Source organism: Branchiostoma floridae, chromosome 8 (assembly GCF_000003815.2).
Source record: "Branchiostoma floridae strain S238N-H82 chromosome 8, Bfl_VNyyK, whole genome shotgun sequence".
Classification (NCBI taxonomy): Eukaryota; Metazoa; Chordata; class Leptocardii; order Amphioxiformes; family Branchiostomatidae; genus Branchiostoma; species Branchiostoma floridae.
This window is the reverse complement of record NC_049986.1, coordinates 16,740,942-16,758,512: the sequence shown is the minus strand read 5'-3', so window position 1 is coordinate 16,758,512 and position 17,571 is coordinate 16,740,942. Positions and strand designations below refer to the sequence as shown.

The window sequence follows — 17,571 nt, the reverse complement described above, 5'->3', positions numbered from 1 at the left end:
CTATGTCCATTGTCTATTGTCATTTATACTTCTGTTTCGTGACCCCCAAAATAGCCTATTTGTAATGACAATCTATATGTGCGACAAGCACTATCAAAAATTGGGTCTCACTAGAAAATGGGTTAAATTTCCCACAGGTGAAAGGTCAGGTACATATCAGAAGTAATATCTTCTTGTGTCGTTGTTAATGAGCTTACAATAGGCCTAGGTGGAGCTAAATGGCAAGGGTCTGGGACAGCTGCCATTTGACGCTAACTCAGTTAACCTCAATACGACAGCAATTGCCCCAGGTGCTGCCATATAGGACTGTAGATTTTGAATCACTCACACCGGGAAGGACCACTTCTCTTTTTGATAATTTGATGTGGTCATTAACTTTTTAGGAGTGGCTCTCCTCAAACACTGGACGTCCATTTGTTATTTACAACGTAGAGTATGTACCTCGCGCCTTCTCGTTTATACTAGTTTATACTATGATTTATTCTAAGAAACAGGGCCATTACTCTTGAAGTTTCGAACGATTAGCCTTAATGGGCACACATGCAATCATAACCTGCCTACAAAAGTATCATAAACACGTATTTAACTATGAAGCTAAATATGCATTCGCCACTTCACATCGATTTCGTGTTTCTTCATTCGTTTTCGTAATGTACATGGGCCATTACCAAGATGTATCGAGGAAACAAAACTTATGATGGATCACCAGGTCTCAATGATGGACAATATTGGACGTTATGCGCTGGTGATGTCAAGTTTGTAGATTCAAGAATGGAAATAAGACTCTAGGGAAACGAACTTTCGACCCAGACCACATGAATAGTTATTATTCCCTTAGCAGATGATACGGTAGTGCTATATCCTACTGGCTGCGATTTTCATCAAGAGTCAGCGATCGGCCATGCGAGCAACATGAACTGTCGGCGTGGAAAGTAATATTAAAAACTCATACCAAGAATAATAATCATTTCTTTTTTTCAAACAAGGCTTTTCTGTTGTTCAATAAAAGTGTCTATGGAATCGGACTGCCCTTTTAAAATTATATGTGTTGTTCATTTTGCAAAAATTGCTTTGTTTGCTTCCTTTGATCATTACCTTGATGAATGGAGTTGTCTTCATATTTCCATTACTGTTACGAGAGCACAGGTAACATCGTTAACAAAATGAAAGTAAATCTCAATTCCAATTTGCAATGTATAAAAATCACTCGACTCTAACACCGATACATTATATTTCACAGAGGTTACTACGGCTAGCGATTATCTGATAGAAGCGATGGGATGTGGCTGTGGCAGGGGATAAGATCAAGAGGACCGTTTGCTCCTTCAGACCAATGACACTTAAGTGAGAAAGAGGTATCTTGCAAGATATCGAGTATCATCACTGTGATATTTATGCCACAACTACTGAGGTGTCCTTGAAAAAGCGCTCGATACCATTCCACAAGATCACAACATCGACCGGGAGGCAGAACGGTGTCATCATTTTCACTGTCTGTATTCATAACAAGCTGAAGAAGGCAAGAAGATACCTGTAGGACAAGGACAATCACCAGCGTAGTACAGACAACAGATGGTAAAAAAGGCTTCATTATGACTTTAGGTGAGTAGCAAGCATTCTCGTATTCATTGTGATTGAAGGTAGTTACAGAAGCACTGAATTTGTCCTGAAGAACAACGAAGGTCACACGGCAATCCTAATCGATTGTTCATCGACACTTCCACATTGTGATCATCGAAGTTGATTCATCAGTTTCCAGTGCACGTGCAATGATTATTGCTTACATTGTTTTCAATAAAAAATATAAAGTTGTTTTCAAAATCCAAGCCCTATTGTGAAAAATAGATAAAACCTACAACTGCAGATTGCTGGGCTAAAGCAGTCAGAGATTGATCGGCATGGCTTTTGACTATGCTGAATTCATACTATGCTCACGTACCAATCAATAATGCCCAACAAATCCAATAATTTCTGAGTAAAATGAGTGACATAAGTCTTCATTTTGAACAGGAACATAAAGTTTTCTCATTACATGGCTGCTCCATCACATCTCGTCTCAAACTAAATAATTGGGGTGGTCCACTCGGTCGAGGTGTGAGCACCATGGATGTCTATTAATCAGTTCACTTAACACATGGACCAGGTCCTGTGTGACCTTGTCTCCGTCGTGTTACCCTCATAATACAGGTCAGCTTAGAAGGCGGAAAGGTCCATTAAACTTTCATTCCTTGTCTAATCTTGCAATTCCATGGAGGTGCTGATCTTCAATACTAAAGAGCGAAGTGGCACCCGGTGAAAATTGATAGCGGAACTGAGCTATGCGTACGGCTAGGGTGGGTGAGACGACCTTTAACACTGAGTTCTTCCAGCTAAAATTGGACGACATATTTCCCTACCTTCGGGTCAATTTCTCGCCTCCACCCACTTCATTTGACGAATGATGACATCCCTAAGGCAGTTGTGCAAGAAAAAAACGACGATGGAGATAATGAAGTATAGATGATGCTTCTTTAATTTATCCAGGATCTATATGACATCTCAGGGGAAACTTTGCACGTTTGCAATCCCAGCACCTGTTGATATTTTAGGGACTAGACTACTGTACCTAGACTATTTCCTACAATGTGTAAACTTCTTCTGAAATAATAATGGCTTGTTTAGATGAAGTATGTAGCACTTACTAAGCAACACTAGCTAATTTGTCTGTTGTTGTTTTCCACTCGTTCTCATTGAAATGTGCAAAATAGCGATTTTCGATTCGAAAAATAATTTAGCTCATTTCCGGTGCCATGGCCTAGTGGGTAGAGTGTTCGCCTTGCATTCGGTAGGTCGTAAGTTCGATCCCCGGCAAAGTCATACCAAAGAATTTAAAAATGGTACATGCTGATTTCTCTGCTTAGCAATCAGCATACGGGAAAGAGAATGAAAGTTGAACACACACCACAACCAGTGGACTAGCCACCTGCTGTAGTGATTGCGTTGTGTGGCCCAGGGCGAAGGAAACAGAGATGGGCACCGCCCTATGTGCCATCAGGCGCGGCAAGGGTTTGCCTTTTTTCTTAACTCATTTCCGGTCAAAACTGTCAAACCTACCCCTCTTTCAGACATAAATAAAGCACCTTACACAGCCTCTAAGATGGAGTGCAGTGGCGATCTGTTGTTATGATCTGTCCAAATGTAGCTGGCTCCACCTGCCAAAAATCACTCTAGGAGCTGATTTGTTCCATTTTGGCTACTATCTGTGAGTTATCCTTGTCTTCGCAGGCGCCAGCCATCTCAAGGGGTGGATCGCACCTTGGCCATAATGTCCACAAAGCCATAAATCAATGTGAATTTCTAATTGAGAGACAGTTTGCTGCAGATGCAGACAAAATATGAACAAAATAATGCTGTTAATAATTCACAAAATCCAAGCTGAACAGTTTTTTTTTCGGCCGCTAGCTGCATTGCGCCCCCTACCAAAATGAACTGGAAATGAGCTGGTCGATATGACAGCGTTAATGTTATTTGCATATATCATCTACGAGCTATTCTTAAGGTTATATAGATCTATTACTATCTTTATGTTATAATCAAACAAGTACGTATTATTTAATTACCTTTTTACTGATAGGTGTCACTTTTTTGTCGACGAATGGCTACTGACCCGCTTCCGTTTTACTTGTACATGTATTTACAAAGCTCTAAAATGTCTATGTTAAAATTAGTATCTTGTATGTATCGCTGTCTTTATCTGATACCGAAATCTTTAAGAATGGGTAAACGTTTAGTTTCCCCAATGCTTACCCGTGTTTCCCCTGAATCTTTTCATTCGACATGAGCTTTAGGAATGATTTAGTTGTTGAAGATCGATTTCCATGTAGTATGTATTGGAGACGATCTACTTCTGAAGTGTTAGTTTGGCGGCAACAATCTCCAAATGGACTTAACACATTGACTTGATGGTGTGTTGATTCAGATTGACCCAGTCTTTATCATAAAGACTCGTAACCTTTTCTTCAACGATAGCTCGAGACTGACCGATAATGTCCACAGAGGTTAAAAGACCTACCGACTCTCAGGTAAAACATTCTTTTTTTACTGATACCGCCTTTTTATTACTACCAGGAAATTAGACTATCTATTTCACGTGACAGGGACCTTCAACGGCGGTCATCTCACTCCAGTATTAGTGAAAGTAATGGAAACCTCATGTTTTGTCCTTTAGGATACACGTATCGCTATTCTCCTATGACATCACGATATCAACATACTATTAGGCAATATGTAATCCAGATTAGGGAAGATGTGGATGCCTCTCTTTGGGAACCGGCATCTTTATATTGGCACCTTGGACGGTGAAGTCCACCGTTTGTGGACTTAAAGCGGATATGCCGCCACCATATACGGTATCTCTTTGGTAATCATTATACACCGTGTACCTTCAGTAGGGGTATGGAGTCTAATAATAAACACATCTGTAAGAGGGATTTCTTTTCCAGACGTAATAGTGCTTTAGTCTATACCAAAGACAATCTTAGACGCCTTTTCTGCATACCCTACACACTTTTATTTCATGTTATCAACAATTGATAATGCATTAAGCATTTATCTCAAGAAACGGCCGCGCGGGAGAAATTTTTATATTGAATTGAATGGATGCATGTCTGTAGAAAGCACCCGCTATATAAATGGAAATCGCTGGTAATATTCAAGGTCCAGTGCCACCAATCTTACATTCAAACACCTTTGATAGTGGCTGATGCAAATCCTGTTCAAGGCCATTTGACGAGCTTAGCGCGAGGGCGATAATCATCGTGGTGGGGAGAAAATCGTAAGAAGACGTACGATAACGTGCTCTTTTTAAATAACGCTGCCTGCTAGATTCCAGGCTCTGGTGTAGGTAATGTACATTGAGAGTTGCTGTAGCCGGGTCAGGGGCAATGGTTACAGCTGCGGAGCACGTCAAGCATGAAGATTTGAAGCAACCTTTAAAAGGCAGCCAAAGAGACAGAGATTAGTCTAGTTTGACATGATATCATCTGATTGATGATAAAGCTTCAGTCCCCAGCATAACTGGCTCCTAACAATTTCCTTACAGGGGTCTGACGTTGAGTCCGTTCTTTTGCATCACATTGTGAGCTAAATGGTAATTGACGAAAAAAGTTGTACTGCTGAAGTACAGCAAAATCGTATTAAAGCCATGATTAAATGCTTCCATCATCATTGCCTATTTAATTCTTCCATTAGCTATATATCAATTATCATATCTTGTCATATAATCCTTTTATCTGGAAAGGCCATTTCGGTATCACGGCAGAAAAGTGGATTTCACGTCACTCAACGTTTTGCGGCATCGCGGCGCCTTCGTATCATAGCAAGCATCATCGCACTAAATTGTCACGCAGAACATCAGATCTTCGATGGTTCTGAGGGAGCCAGCTGGCGGGGCAAGGTGCTGGGGCTGATAGAGTGGGCCTTTGCCTGGTTACAAAGTATTAATGTGTGGTAGTCGTTAGGACCATACACCAGGCTGTAGAAACTGCCAACAATCTGCCATCGGTAAGTGTCACTGCAGTTTTTCTTCCGCGGAATTGAATTGGCATTCGTCAGCAGCGTTGCACCGCTCTCATGGCTGCAGCAGCATGTCACTGTAGACAACCTTGGATTATGAAAAGGGGTTTCTGTGTATGCGAGTTCTTCTAGCGCACCTTCATTTTAAATCTAATGGGTATGAAAGTGTGATATAGTGTAGTATTCTATAGGTAACGGCAGATTCAATAGTCTGGTCCGGGAAGAGTGTCTGCGAGAGTCTCTCCTTCACAGCTGACTTATTTAGACTGGATGTATGCATAGTTGGGCTGGTGTAATCCTTTTCATTGTACCAGAACGCGCTTCTTGTACACGCATACATCCTATGTATGCCAGGAACTGTCAATCGGTAAATAAAGCATCTATTCTAAAATTATGTTGGTATAATTTCCCTTAGCTTGGGCGAGTTATCAATATGGATGCCTATCATTTTGCTCTCCGATTGGAGTCTTTGTGAACCATACAACAATGACATCTGTCAAAGGCAGCACCATGACGAAGCACTACTGAAACTGGAGCAGATGGCTTTGAAGTGGGCCCGTGCACTCACACGGAATTGTGGTAATTTCGTGCTCAAAACGTTCATAGCTATACGTACTCTAAGGGTCCCCCTATCAACTCCAACGCCATCAGTTAGCCTAACTCTCTATCCACCTGACGGATGTAATAGGTTGGGACGTGTATATTTCCCCAGACACATCAGCGTATCGACGTTGTTCACAACAATTTGTGGACCGTCAAGGAAGTAATCCATGTGTATGGGTCAGGTTAGATGCATATAGGTACGTCTTCCTATCACTACTTACTATGCTAATAAGCCACTCACACTACTAGTATATAGCTCGCGGGCATGAAGAAACGAACCAACAACTTTGTTTTAAAGTATACTGGTATGCAGACCTCTGTAATGCAAATACATAGTCTAACGTATGTGACTGTACAGTTGAAAAAAGATACCACACCAAAAAACGAGCGCTTATTGTTCGGTTAGTCTCCCACCCCTAGTGTGGCATTGACTGTGTACAGTTTTAGTGTGAAGCAAATGCGTAATTTTGTCCTAGGATTGAAGATTAGTGTAGCGTTGACATGTTTACTGGAGATGACTAATTATCGTTCCCTTTCGTTCCTGGACAGTTTTGGCCTCATTATTTTTTCCCTTTTTGGTGCCTCCACCCCGTTTGGTCCATAAAATCATTTTACCAGATGTCTGTAGCGTCAGTAAGTCTTAGTGCCCACCATTTTCAGGGAGTGTTTGAGAATTTATGATTATGCATCTATTGATTCCTTCTGTACCTGAATATCTCGGTATGAATTGAAGACAATGTCTGCTTTCAAGTGCAATTGGTACCCATTGTCCATTGCTGCTGTAAACCACATCATAGTTATAGCGAGTGCTGCTGAAGTAGTCAGTTGGAAATAGGCCATAATGCCCTTTGTTCTTTATCAACAATCCAGTTCAATATTGTGCATATATTGACTTTGCCATATCTTTGCAGATTCGTTTTCTGTTACAGAGCAGGCTTATTCACGCAGAGTCATGGGGGACCGATGTCCGATACTGTTCAAAGACAATACCGCGTTTTAGGTGTGGTAGACCTGTCCGTATAGATATAACTGCCCCTCTAAAAATTTCGAATTGTATCATCGTATCTCGTTTTCACGCATCGCTTTATGTGCTTCTTTACTCACACTCTTTAGGCAGACTAATGTTACTAAGATATATATATGTGCAAATTGTGTCTCATGTGTACCAGATGAGGCCACAGTTGCATTGTTTTAGCATGCTTTTGGTAGATGGTTTATCAAAATAAAATGTTTAAGTAATTGACCGCAAATGGTGACATTCAAAAGATCTACCGTACCTCGTTAAACGTACTGCCGACAGCTCATGCATAAAAACAAATAAAACCACCCGTCTTTCGACGAGTGATAGTAAAACCATTGGTGTAACCAAGTTTTCACAAGTGTGCGTACAATGGCAGCTTGCTCGGCCAGCTCCGTCAAGGCAATCATAACTCATAATGCCCAAGTGGGATATAAAGTATTATCATCACCGTTGATGATAAATGACCAACGTCAGATACATGTCGGTATCCTTTAATCTGTCCCCTGTGCTTTACACTGGCCGTAACATTGACCGATGGAAAATGTATTGATTTCATCATTGTCATCTCCATACTAAAGATTAACTTCCAGTGCCAATCGGCAGGGTGACATTTTTCATTTCAAGTAAAGTGACAAGAATCCGAACTCTACATATGTTCTCTGTTCTCATACCCTCTGCATATTTTATTGTTTAGAAAATACACAAAAAAGCTAAAAAAATGAGATAATTGTATAACCATTAAGGTACTTTCATGATTGAAGAAAGCTTCACTCCTTCTGCCACGTGCACTTTGTAATTCTAATTTATTTACCCATTTCCAAAGCGTTTAAAAACTATATGGAAATTTAGAGAAGAGCAAACATATCTCTAAAGAGGGTTCTGTTTATTAAGAAACAGTTATTGGTGTGGATAGCAGGCCCGTGTTATTGGCAAAGTGTTAAGGTGTTAAGGGAAGCCCATAACTTGGCATTTCTGCATCCGGCCACAGATGGCTGGAGATGAACCATGTTCTCATGAGGCCAAGGTCTGATTGTTATGTAGCCCTAAGTAATGAGAAAATAACCCCAAGCGCACTTGGTGCAGCTTGTCTTGAACGCAGACGAAAGTAAGGCATCAATTAAGTATGTAATCGTTTTCCGGTTTTCCCATGGAAAATAAACTCCTTTAGATCTCCACAGAAAATTGGGTGGGTTTCTTGATAATCGCAACATAAATCTCTTTACGAAAGGTCTCCAGAGAGAATAAAGCAAGGATACGCCTGACATTTTAATGGTGAAAAACAATCCAGTGGCACTTGATATACGTGCAAGACCTTCTCTACAGGTCTCCTGCTACTGCCGACATCGTGATTCGCACAGATCACACGTTTACAGTCACTGTAAACAGTCACAGCTCCAGATTTCAGCTTTAACGAGTGTCGTATGAACAACTTTCAGTACGTAATTCGGCGTGGAAGATGACCATTGTCAAGTAGGAATCCTGTCAAATAGGTATGAATTCGGTTGAATGACAATGCATAATGTTCATATCCGTACATATAATTGCCCCCAGACAGAAACCTTGTCCTTCTTTGTTTTCACTGACCACGAAAATATGAAGGTGTAACATAAAGTTCCACCTACAAGCAGACAGAAGATAACTATTTCATACCCTTGGCCTGCACGTTCACCAAAGGAAAAACATGTCACTTAGAGCACTACCAAAGCACTGACACATTACACCTGCCAAGTGGAGGGAACAGATACACTCCTTATCTTTTGTTGAATCGTCTTCACATGACCCGGGAAAATTGTGATGGACTACATACTGGTATGTACTTCGACAGGAGAACAGGCATGATCTATGTCAGTAGACGGACACACTGGAACAAGGATAAATGTAGGTTGAGTAATCTGAACGTGATGAACATCTCGAGAAATTACCTCTTAGCCTACCCCAACCCAAAGGTTAATGTGCTGATAGGACGCAAACTCCTCACAATCACATGAGACTACCCATATTTCAGACTTCACTACTTCGAACCTCCATTAAATGCTTTATCTTTATGTGCGTGACTAACTTCTGGCACAGCTCACAAATGAAATAAAATGAGAGCGGTCACGACTGTATTGGCAGTGCTATTACTTTTGACTGATATCTTCTCGAACTTTAGTTCCCTGTTTCTATGTAAGAATTTATCTATTTGTGTTGGCTGTACAGAACAGGTCTGTTAGGTACCGACAACAGAATCGTAATGGTTCCTGCACAGGGCCGTCACCTCCAGCAGAATACAGTTTATAGTAAACCCACACGGATAAAATCAAACAACTGATAAAACTCAATTAATATAGTATAACCCCAAATACAGACAGTATATCAGTAATAAGGAAGAGAGAACAAAGCAGAGAACATATGAATACAAATTCTAATAATCAGATCAAAGATTAAAGTAACAGAAAAAGAGATAAGCTTACTACCTAACAAGGTCTGAGGGCAATGGGTCTACGTGTACACACTATGGACACTATGGACTGAGTAGACAAAAGTGTTCTATAACTTCTATACGGCATAATGCCGCGTTCTGATTTCTGCCAGAAGACTTATATGTGTCCGCTGGGGCATTATACTGGGGCGAAATTGGGTAAATAAAGGTTTTGACCCTAACAGGATTGAATTGCACCAATCCCCACTGGTCCATTTATCAATGTGAAGAAGGAGTTGGTATAATCCATCAGGTCCGTCAGCGATTATAGTCAAATTGCCTTTTTGGAGCCAGATTGTTGTTGGAAACAGTTTGCAGTGACATTAGTATTTACAATAAAAAGGACTTTTGTTACAACATTGTGTCAAGTATCTCAACACTATGTGCTCGACGATTTGACCTGAATATTTCTTTAATGTCGCCGGACGAACCGACTTAACAGATTATTCAGTTTGAAAATATGGGACATACATGCTGCTACGGTTATGTCAGTTGCAGCGAAACCGTTATTCATTAGCTTTAACTGTTTAGACCAATGTTTTATCAAAGATCTTCGAGTTTGGGCCGTCTCGTTAAATCGTTAAAACACTGGATGTGCACGACTGGTTACAAAAGCAAAAGGGAGGAAAAATGAAACATGAGAGGTCCTTGACAAAGCATCCTTCTCTTATCACGTGATCTATTTCTAATCCCTTTCAGATCATGATGTATCCTTGAAAAAAAAAATACCCATTGATGTGTCGGTGCGTAGCGGCGGCCTAAACAATCATAATCAATACACAGTAGCGTTATCTTCATGGAGGTCAGCAAATGTCGATGTATCAATGCTGGAAAACTAGGACGCTCCTTATAAACCTTGCCCGAAGCAGAGTTACCTAGGCCAATCGATGTCCTGGAAACCCGTATCACAGCTAGTCAGTGGAAGATTGCTTTAAAATGTGGGGGGTGAAACCGCCGGCGATGTTATGTCAAACATTTAATTTTTGAGTCTGCGTGCGTACTTAGCAAATCGGCCCTCAAACTTCGATATTGTCCTATCTATTGCGTGAAAAAGGTCTCAAAGTTTATTCTTAAAGATGATTAACATGTTGTCAGAACGTAGGAGTAGAAAAACGTTTGTATGGCCCAACGATATTCTCCTCTTCATCTTCAAAAGAAAGATCGCTACAGGTCATAGTTTTTCGTTGTCCTAATGGTACGTTTCGGACGCTTCTAAGTTAATGGAATGTAGTCATTACATTTATCATTATATATCTCGTATAATTTTGTTCAGTTTTCTAAGGATTCATAAGACTGCATTTTATTGAATAAAGTTTCTAGTTCTTTGGCATCCATATACTAATAAAATAAAATGTTGCATTCTTATTTCGACAAAGGCAAAACGTATATTGTCCATAACGTTCTGAGACAATGCCGATGAACAGCTCACGGAACGAAATTACTTTTCCAACTATTTTCCAACATATTCTGTAAGTTTATCAGCTTATTCAATTTGAATTGGAAGAAGTTGATACACTTTAAAGGTCTTTCTACTACTAGGCGATCAATGTTTGAATGACCCGAATCCCGCTGCAATTTTCATTCCTTCGAGCCAGATTACAAACTGTGACCGCCGACACAATAAATCTTATTTCCGGGTCATCACAGAAGGGGAACGGCGCAGTAAGTGGCGCCTCTTTGATAAGACATTACCTTCCCTTTAAAATATACATGTAACGACGAGGTGCATGCAATTTCAAAGAGGTGGTCTCTGAGGTGGTCTCTTTTGCTTGTTGTAATACAATGTACATCTATCATGTATAGTATACCGGACAACACAATTTAAGGACAGAAGACTGCGGGGCCGAAGCATAAGTTTGTGGGGCCGAAGTGACTAACAGATATCCAGCTTTATTTCAGACACTTGGCCTATATCAACGGACAGCAATAAATCTAGAACTAATAATACCGAAATGACTAACAATAATCAAATGCACAAAATTGCAAGTCTTGCAGGAAAATTTAACAATAGATAGAACAAATATCGGCAACTCAAATTACATAAAATACAACGTATGAGCTACAACATAAAGTACATCTGTCACTATGCATCATCGTCAAACTATTAATTAATACTAGTGTCCTTTGGCTATGAAAAATATTTGTGATTTGAAATTTTACATGGTAAGCATTGTGTCTTATTGTCGATGATGAAGGTGAAAACGAATTCTTTGAAAGATATTAGTGTAGTGTGTAATATAAGGATTATGACAATTGTATGGATCCTAAGAGACAATAAACAGTATATGAAATGATCGATGAGGGATAAACACACGTAGGCTTACATCGAGATGGACATATTCGTGTCAGAAGCAGGAAATCAACAAAAACCATGTTATCAAATTTTAGTGACTGAACTTAATATTTGTTTCTGCCATAAATCCTCTACTAAGAAATAAAATTCAACGCCAAATTGAATCCACATTAGCGCTTTATTTGACCCAGTCTGACACGGCCATGCTGAAGGTGTCACCATCTGGAGACAAGTGTATTTATTAGGTATTTCTTTTTTCTACTATCAACATGACTTCCTCCGATGTTTTGAAAACAGAAGTCACATTGACATCAGTGAATCAAACATTATTTTCACCGCACTATTTACAATTATGATTATTGTTATTACCTGCAGAAATGTGCTCAGCCCTCACTTCAATTTTTACGTTGACATCCAGGTTCGGACGTCAACAGAAGATGAATTATGCCACCTTTGATTACCAAAGACGCACCTTTGAAAAGATTTAGTGATTCAATTCCCGGGCAAAGCCCGTTTAACACGGAGTGCAATCTGCTAAATTGCCGCCTCTCGCGTTTGGCTTTATAAGTTATGTGTATGTGGGTGGGAGGCGTGGTAGTCAAGGCAAATCCCAACTAATGGGGTGCCAAGATGTCAATTGTTCCTATGGATATTCTTTGGTATTATCGTATTTGTAAAGTCCAGACCATCTTGTGTACCAACGTCTTTCACACGAAGGGATTGGAACATAAAATACTGGTATTGTTGATTACCTTGTGACAAAGTCGTACATGTCTAAAAAAAAGAAGCTCACTTGCCCTAATCTCCAGGCAGATGTACCAATGATTGTATCAAAGCTGGCCAAAGGAAGAAGCCAAAGGAAGTCAGCTGACTCCCTTAGACTTTGATACCATCTCATGTCACTGGTAAATCTGACTGGAGATTACACTTGTCCTACATTGTTTCTATGTTTAACCAACTCAAATGCCAGAACTTCAGAACAAACCTTACCAAAATGTTGATATCCACATCAGACTTACTCAGGATGTCGAAAAGTTATATATAGGGGGATTTACCACAATGCAAGATACAAGATATTTACTGTGCCAGACATTGCTTATCTCTTCTACTGTATCTTACCGGTAGAATTACGCTCCTATACACTCAGAAAATGTGGCAATGGCGTTCGGAAGGATCAGTTAACCCTCGGCTCAGGCAGTAGATAGCGGCAAGAGATCTCATAGTACATGAGGCAGACCTAACACAGTTGTTTAACGGAATCCAGACTTACACGGCAGAGATATATAGGTGTTGTAAACGTAATCTTATGATATATGGGGAGCCTCAGGCTGCTCGTCAGTAACGGTACTACCACGTATCAAACGGGCGAAAAAAAATGCCCGACTGCAAATTATGTTTCTGTTCGCTATTAAAAAAAAAAGTAAAACAACAGCTCGATCCGGTGAATGAAAATGATGTGATGGTGATGATGTGGTTGTGTGGTATGTTTGGCCTCACACATTTCTAGATATACAAGTCAGTTAGACGAGAGTGAACTATGATTCGAGTTGTTTGGAAGCCACATCGTGCTTTTTTTATGGTGAAACTTCTTGCGCTCGTGGCATATAGACAGGACTTAGTTGACTAGACAAAGTCAGTCGTTTGGCAGCCTTGCTTGCAGGGAAATTGATGATGTTTCTAACATGAAGGCTAGGCTGTCTCCATGCAGTACTCATGGACAAAAGCTTTGCAGCTTTCATAATGGAACTAAGTGCATAGGAAGGCTAAACAAGACGAGCTAACCCGCCTTTGAGAGGGAATACATGCTAGTATAGACGGGACATGAAAATGCCTTTAAATGAATAGAAATATCTGTTACCGACCCTTCTTTTCTTTTGGGTTATGACCCCATGTAGATATGTGATAAAAGCCATCAACTGAGTGTCCATCTGCTTTTTTTGATATCCGAGAAAATAAAGAGGCTGAAGTTTTGAATGTAATGGTTCCGTTGTAATGCATATACTGTTCGTACTTTAAACGGCCTACCTTTCGAAATAGCAGGGAGGAGCATATACATCATCAGGGCATTGTTTAAAAGATATAGAGTAAAAGAAGAAATAGCTTGTTGACGAGCAGGATTCAAATCAACAGTTGAGCCAACATTAGGAAGTTCTGTTTCCACTTCTAAAACCTTGTTTATCTTTTGTCAGCGCTCAATATTAGGACAAGGATTTTCCCGCTTTGAAAGGCATTTTGATTTAAATGTGTTCCGATCCACCAGTATCCAGGCCATACCATCAATTTGGTGCTGAAGCCTGTTCCGCGTGGCAAATGTGTAACAATTACAGTTCTACTGTTGAGAGAGCGCTCGAGCAGGGGTCGATTGTCTGACTAGCCGCGGAACAAGTGCCCTGTTAAGGTTGTTCACAAGCTCCAATATTTAGTAAAGCCTATTGATGCAAGGGGCCACTGTTCGTAATATCCAGCGCATTTAGATGGAGAGAATCTTGTGAGATTTTCATACTAGATTTTCTAGAAACCATCGGAAATGGCTTCATCAAAGCTTGGCGACGCAGGGATTACATGGATACCGGTATGTTCTCCTGATTGTATAGATTCTCCTCAACTTCGATAGCCTCCAACGACTCTGCAATACTGACTAGACAACGTCATCGCAATGTGAAGCGGCTGTTTTAAGGGCATATAAGTCCATGACGACTTAATCGATTTATCGTGTGAATAATACCCAATTGAGAATATGAGCAAGACGCTGGAAACTCTATACACAACATTTGATAATAATGAAAGAGCGCTTCTGGAGAAGCTCTTACGATTTTGGAGGGTGGTCAGTAATTCTGTACACTTTCTTTAGTTATGTTAGGCAGAACATTAGGTTTATAGGCATTTCCAAACTTGAGCAAATTGAGGCTATTTTTACTCCGATAGTATAGTAGACCAAACTGTACGCCATTATGGTTTTATAGGAGAAAAGTCTATCAACTTTTATTCCCATTCCTTGAAATTTTACAGATAGGAGTTTATGGGGCATAGTCAAGAGACGTTATGTTTTATGCACAGTTGCAACTCAGCAAGACTACAAAGTTTTATGTATAACTTGATACCTTAGCAATGAGACATTACTCCATATTTGGCCTGGGCAAACTACGATGTTAATGGAGTGTAAGACTCTAAGGTAATCCATGGCATCTGGGAGACGCGGACGCAGCAACTTAAGGTATCTCGGTTGGCTAAATTGGCATTTTGACCTTCCACTGTTTTCTTATGAATGAATTAAGAAAGAATGGAGCCGTAACGAATATTGATAGATGGGCATTAAAGAATTCTAAATCTGACTTTTTGGGGGCCAAATTGATGACGTCATTATTTTTATTGGCTCTGATATTATTTTTTCCTATGACAAAATACAGCACTTTGGTACATACCACTGTAATGAAACTTTGTTTTTCGTTGCATAATGATGAAAGCTACAAACTCACGGTTGCGCAAACTGACATCTACTAACTATCTGTAGTTATCAAAAATTAATTTTTTTAATTAGATGAAAATAAACATTTTCTAATTACTGCAGATCATTAGTAGATATCAGTTTGCGCAACCGTGAGTTTGTAGCTTTCATCATTATGCAACGAAAAACGAAGTTTCATTACAGTGGTATGTACCAAAGTGCTGTATTTTGTCATAGAAAAAAATAATATCAGAGGTAATAAAAATGATGACGTCATCAATTTGCCCCCAAAAAATCAGATTTAGAATTCTTTAATGCCCATCTATCAACATTCGTTACGGCTCCATTCTTTCTTAATTCATTAATAAGAAAACAGTGGAAGGTCTACATGCCAATTTAGCCAACCGAGATACCTTAATCAAATCTTTATCTTCAGGCATAATCTTGGAATCCAATGTGCATAGCGCTCTATAGTGCCCATCACGTATGTCTAGTGTCTAGAGCACGGTGGAATTTATGCACCGTGTAGACTGAATTGCCTTCTTTCCATCTTTCATTGCAGAGTAGCCATACAGTATGCCAATGTGATGTTGAAAATGCGCAGAACTTATTCAAAGCTGGACACACTCAGGTCTGTCTTTTTACGTCTGTTTTTTAAGATACATGAATAAACATGCTTTGGGATATGTATTTTGTTTTCAATGGGATGTTAGAAATTGCTAATGGTACTAGGTCATATATGATTTATATAATTTATCATCTTTAACTTAACTCATTTACTATTATGGCCTGGCTCTGCTCATCTCCTATATATTTCGATATCATAAGTTAGTCTTTGAAATAACCTTGCAGTGCTTTGCTTCAAGATTGCAGGATCAATACAGGAAATCGTTTGTTACTACATAGCGGTTATGTACAACAGTACCGACTACAGACAGCGTTATCCATGACCTTTAGTAATTGCTGCGTTAACCTTGTAACTCAAAACTACCAATGTTCCATTAGATACCATCAAGCATCGTGGAATCAGATGTTTCTACTAATACATAAAAAATGTACAATACGGGAAAATGACAAATATCATTGAAGCTTCTAACATATTCATGTCATATTGTAGCTATATAAAGTACGTTGGATACAAAGAAAAGCTATGCTTGATCTAAATTTTATATTTAAAATATACAGTCTGCTTCTCTCTCCTGAAAGTCTGTAGACGAATTTACGGAGTTACAAAATGCATTATCACCTAGTGCGTTACGATGAATATAAGATCCCTAGAAGTGATTATGTTGGATTCTCCTGTCGATTATGTTTTCCATCATATCCCAAAGGGTGAGGCGAATGGTATGGTATTACCTTGAATTGAAAATGTAAGGCTTTTGAAGGGGAATTGATTATCTAAGTTAACTACAAAAGAGGCGATTTAAAACAAAAAAGGTCTACAGCAAAACAATACTTGGCATATGATTGGCGTATCTCCTATTTAAATGGACGGAGTGGTTTGAAGCTATCGCTTTAGCTGAGATTGATGTTGACATTTTGTCGATAGAAAGAGCTACTGAAGGGGGTGGCATAAATCATGCTGTCCTCAGATCTTCATCTGCATCGATTTGCCAATGCAGAAAGTTGAAAAGGATAGGCAAGTCGCAGCACACACTGTGGTAACATCGCCTTGCGTCTGATTTCGTCTTCGTGTATTCACTAAAATGTATACCAGAAAGCACATGTACACAATGCCCCAGCTGAACATCTCCAGTTACCTTAGTTTATTCAAATTGCACCAAAACAGTACAACATGGACACTAGACAGTAGGATGATATCGTGACATCCCCAGTTAAAGAACGAGAAGATATGATTTTTATATTGAAAATATCCGTTCATTTATACTTTGGAAAACAATGACTTAGATGTGTATTGAGCATGCCAGTATCAATCTTTTATGCAATTCGTTAAAGCACTCTACTCTCGGGCGCTATAGAAATACAATTAATCTCTGTCACATGCATAGGCACCCTAAGTTAAATGCTTGGTATCAACATGGCACACTTCGCGATAGTCATTATATTACTACACATCCACGTACGATATGGCCATACAGCAATGTGTAGCGTGTGATCTTTACATGCTGCATGTTACATTAGCCATTGCTGCCAGTCTATCGTATGGAACAAAGCTATTGGTAACTTTTTATTCC

The 17,571-nt window shown here is 39.6% G+C and overlaps 1 long non-coding RNA gene across 1 annotated transcript in view; it reads left to right on the top strand.

Moving 5' to 3' along the window:
• Positions 1-1,289: 1,289 nt before the first annotated feature.
• The window catches only part of LOC118421534, a 49,490-nt gene continuing 33,208 nt past the window's right edge, over positions 1,290-17,571 (top strand). The window contains exon 1 of the long non-coding RNA XR_004831846.1: positions 1,290-1,602. This is a non-coding gene — a long non-coding RNA (uncharacterized LOC118421534). The remainder of the gene's footprint in view (positions 1,603-17,571) is intronic.